The sequence below is a fragment of the Mirounga angustirostris genome, unplaced genomic scaffold (assembly GCF_029215605.1).
Source record: "Mirounga angustirostris isolate CCGP_5_RB_7025 unplaced genomic scaffold, mMirAng1.0.hap1 SCAF_7, whole genome shotgun sequence".
Taxonomy (NCBI): Eukaryota; Metazoa; Chordata; class Mammalia; order Carnivora; family Phocidae; genus Mirounga; species Mirounga angustirostris.
Genome location: NW_026991715.1, coordinates 139020027 through 139025021, shown reverse-complemented (window position 1 = coordinate 139025021; position 4995 = coordinate 139020027). Strand labels below are relative to the sequence as shown.

Here is a 4995-nt window from a genome sequence, read left to right as displayed (position 1 = left end):
ATTTGAGACCACCCCACTGTATGTCAGACCTCCTCCCAGCCCAGAGAGACCCAATAATATCCAATCCCAAAATAACCTAGGGTCTGGTTCCATCAACCAGAACCTGCCCACTCTGCCACCCTGAGAGTGTACTTTGCTTTAGTAAATTGCTTTGTGCTTACTACTTTCCTTCTGGCTGTCTTCATTGGAGCACAGATCCCCATGTAAATCTTCTGGTGGGGGAATCCAAGGACAAAGACCTCCATTCATACAACACAGACTCTCCCACAACTGACGGATGGATAGATAGATAGATAGATAGATAGATAGATAGATAGATGATAGATTGATAGATAGATGATAGATAGATATGATAGATAGATTTACTAGCAAGTTTGAGTCTTATAAAAGGTAATGATGGGAGTGACTTCCTACCACCTTTGTCATCAAGAAGTGAAGGGAGTGTCAAACCATCCTGTTTGCATATACTGTTGGTTACAAGTAAATCACAGATCTGGCCCACACTCAGCGAGAGGGAATCCCACAAAAGTGTCAATACCAAAGACAGGATTATTAGAAGTCACCTTGGGGTCTGATCACCACATTGTCTAATGCAAACTCTTGAGGCATTTCACAATTTTCAAAGATTAGTGTTCCAGCTTTGCACAGTGGCAGTATCATAGCCAATGAGGTTTATCCAAGGCGTGATTATTGCTAATTGAAAACTTTTCTCAAAGATTAGTGCTCCATATAAGACTATTATTTAAGGAACCTTAGTAGAACAGAGAACAATAGGGGTTGGGGGGAGGACTGAATGGGAAGAAATCAGAGAGGAAGACAAACCATATGAGACTCTTGACTCTGGGAAACAAACTGAGGGTTGCAGAAAGGGAGGTGGGTGGGAGGATGGTATAACTGGGTGATGGGCATTAAAGAGGGCATGTGATATGATGAGCACTAGGTAATATATTCAACCAATGAATCATTGAACATTATATCAAAAACTAATGATTGGCTAATTGAATTTAAATTAAAAAAACTTAAAAATTAAAAAAAAATTTGAAAAATTGCAAGGAAAATTGGTGAAATTGTGCAAAGACAAAAACCCATGTGTATCTATGGCTATGTCCTAAAAAGTAAATTTCTTTGAAACGGAAGTTTGTTAATTTGTTTATTGTTTGTTTCTTCACTGAGCACCTGCAAACTGAACCTGAAGAGGTACTTGAAAGAGGGGTTTCCATTAATAAATTTGCTTCCTTATTTGGAAAGACCATTTGAACGTCACCGAATAAGTTTAGGACAAAGTTATAAGAAGAAAATAAGTGGCAAGGCAATGAAAGGAGCCAGGTTGATGCTGAGAAATTAGGCCATTACTTCAGTTAACAGTCAGTAGTATAGATATGGAGAAAAAAGAAAAAGAAATATCTGATAGAAATATTGTTCAAATGCATTAAATAGTAAGATTTGTTGATAGTCAACTTTTAACAAACGTAAACTTCCTCAAGTTGTCAAGAAAGTGTTGAGGTGTGTGTGTGTGTGTGTGTGTGTGTGTGTACAGAAAGAGAGAAATAAAATTAAGCTTCAGTTCTAGACCATTGTAGTGTGTGATATGGATATCACATTTGGGATTGTTGGCAATCTGTAATGGGTCAAATATGTGGTCTATACAGAGACAGTGTGGTTCAACTAATCTGGGCTGAATTTGGTCCCAGCTAGGTTTGCTACTGTTTCTGGGTGGTGGCTTCTTGGAGCTGGGGGTCCATGCTTCTTCATGGCTGATGGGCTCAACTGTCTCCCTCATGTTTCTAAAATCCCTCAGCTGGCTGGTCTGATCTTGCTCTCAAAGTGAAGGCATAGGTATAAAGTAGAGAATAAAAGTACAATGATTCTTGAGACAGATGCTCAGAACTGGCACATTCTCTTGGTCAAAGTAAGTGAGTTTAAATGGCTAAGAAACACACCCAGAGGAACTGCAAAGTTGTATTTTAAAAGATGTGAAACTAATAGGACCATTTCAAACAGCAAATACAACCTAGATTAGAATTGTGTCTATTATTACCTTTACTAATACAGAAAGTTGTAAAAAATATATACCAAAAGTTTGTCTCATATTGGGCCTCCTACTGATGCGTCAAGAGAGCTCAACTCTGCATTCATTGATAGATGGAGCATAGCCTCAAATATCCATGGTAGAAGTATTAACACCAAAGAAATATTCAGGTGCTACAAATCAAAGCTTTTATGTTTGTTTTATTTTATTTTATGGATATCTGGTTGTTAAATATTTATTAGCATACTATTGGGTTCACCCATTGCCAAAAACCTAAACTATATGGCATGGTATTTGGGAGATGGCAGACAAGAAAAAAAAATAAAATTGAATTTTGAAAACTTGGAGATTCGTGTTAGGAAATTGAAAAAAAAAAAAAAGGTAAAACTGAAGCCTCTGAAGCCTCTGGATATTGGTGAAGTGATTTCAAAACCTGAAAATAATAGTGTATAGTGACTATTATTGGTTATTACAAGATAGAGATGAGTGCAGACATGAGTTGGCTAGTTTTTGTGCAAAAATTGAAGAAAATAGTTTCCAGAGATGGAAGGCCTTATGAGACTGGAATTATTGCCTGTCTTGCTCCATTACAGAGTAGGAGATCAGATTGAAAAATTTTAAAGGGACAAAGATCCTGTTAAATTCCTCAATCTAAAGAAGTGACTTAGCTTTGCGGTTCCCAGTTGTTGTAAAAGCAGAGTCTAAGCACTTGGCCATAATGTGCAATTCTCTTCAGGTTATGTTTCCTTCTTTCCTTTCTGGTGTTGTCTTTCCCCTTTACCTTAACTTCACTTAGTTCAGACTGCTTTGAGTGAAGTAATTATTTATTACTTCTGAGGCTTTGGATTAATAATCTTGCTTTTTTTTAAAGATTTTATTTATTTATTTGATAGAGAGAGACACAGCAAGAGAGGGAACACAAACGGGGAGAGTGGGAGAGGGAGAAGCAGGCTTCCCACGGAGCAGGGAGCCCCATGTGGGGCTTGATCCCAGGATGCCAGGATCATGACCCCAGCTGAAGGCAGATGCTTAACAACTGAGCCACCCGGGGGCCCCTAATAATCTTGCTCTTTAGAATGTTACCCTTTCAAGTTCCAAACTGATAACACACAGTTTTTCTGAGGACTACACTATTTGTCTTTTCCAAGATTATTTTCTGGCCATCCATGCATAATGTTAAAAAGGAGATGAGTCTCAAAATGGAGTCAGTTTTGCTAAGCCCCACATCAGCAAACCAAGATTTAATGCTTAACCTAATTGCAGTTTCAGCTTCTCCCAGGAATCTTTAACCAGTCAACCTGGAATTACCTGATCAACACTAGGAGGTAATCCCCTGAGACCTTTCCATTCCCCTTTGGAAAATGACCTTGCTTAAAACAATGCATTTTTTGCTAATCATTTCCTTTTTTCACCTCCTTTCTGCCTTTAAAAACTTTTCCTTTTCTACAGCTTTGTGGACCTCCTTTCTCTTTGCTAGATGGAATGCTTCCTGATTTATGAATCATTGAATAATGCCAATTACTCCCTATAAGTAGTGGTAATTGAATTGCCACTGTGAATCTTCCACAGCTGATAACAAATCCATTGGAAATCTGATTCCATAAAGTTGTGCAAAGTTTGCTATGATTCTCACATAAAACCTTGTGATGGCCAGCTGCTTCTTTATTTAAATTGTATAATTTGTTGCATAATAAGGTTTTACTTCATTTCCCACAGAATGTCAATTCTAAAAGCAGTGCTCTGATGTACCAACCACAGTGCAAATTCCATTAGTTTTCAGGCTTTTAGTTGCCACACAAAGTTCAACTTGAAGGAAAGAGAAAAGCAAATGGGTGGTGATATTCATAAAGTACCTATATTGGATGTTTGCTTTCCAAATGATTCTGAGGAAATTATTATCATTTGATATATTCTAGTTTAAAACAAATTTCAACATAGAATAATGGTGTTATTTTGTTCATTCTATCAAGAAATATACAATAGCCACTAAAAAAGGAAAATCGTTATTCTGGGAATGTTTTTTATAAAGGGAACTGAGAATACAAATATTTTTTAAAGCATTTTAAAGTTTATTTTTGAACACTATTTTAGTTTTCATCATTAAATTTATGTTTTTTTCTTTTAGTAATTGAAAACATATATCCTTATCTGGTATCTATTTCAAGTAATTCTAATATGCACACAGACATACAAACATATACCCAGACACACAAGTACAAGTACAGACCTACATAGACACAAACTTACACAGATTCAGAGATTCATAAACATGATATAAAACAAAATGAAATGATGCTTTAAATAATGTACAAATGTGAATTTTGGTCCCAAAAGTAATTGTGAATGTTACAAATAGTCCAAAAGCAGGGCGCCTGGGTGGCTCAGTCGGTTAACCGTTTGCCTTTGGCTCAGGTCATGATCCCAGGGTCCTGGGATCAAGTCCCACATCAGGCTCCCTGCTTAGCGGGGAGCCTCCTTCTCCCTCTCCCTCTGGGGCTCCCCCTGCTTGTGCTCTCTTGCTCTCTCCACCAAATTAAATAGAATCTTAAAAAAAAAAAAGTCCAAAAGCCACTAATTGTATGCCAAAAAGAAGAAGAAGAAGAAGACGACTTAGAAAAATACATTAATATACTTAAAAATTTATGTCGTATATTTTGCAGATTTAATTATAATTTTGCGATACAAATTGCGTTCTTCAAATTCCTTGTTTTTCTGAGTAAGAGCAAAAGCTTGGAGTGATCACAATGTATTTTAATCTGTAATTGCAAATGTAGTACTTTGTTTAAATTATTATAGGTGTAAGTACAGGATATGGTCTTTGTAACCCAGAGTGTGTTAAAGCATTACGGAGACAAGTCATACTGGCCAGATTATATTATCTGTGGAGCTGTAATTATGCAACATATGGGACTGTGGGTTTAAGTAAAATCACCATACATGTAAGACAGCCCCACAGCCAGAGTGAA

At 36.9% G+C, this 4995-nt stretch overlaps 1 non-coding gene across 1 annotated transcript; it reads left to right on the top strand.

Annotated features, from left to right (window-relative positions):
* Positions 1–636: 636 nt before the first annotated feature.
* Positions 637–775, top strand: LOC123836166 (U4 spliceosomal RNA). Its single transcript, XR_006788873.1, has one exon. It is a non-coding gene; the product is annotated as a U4 spliceosomal RNA (small nuclear RNA).
* The last annotated feature ends 4220 nt before the right edge of the window (positions 776–4995 follow it).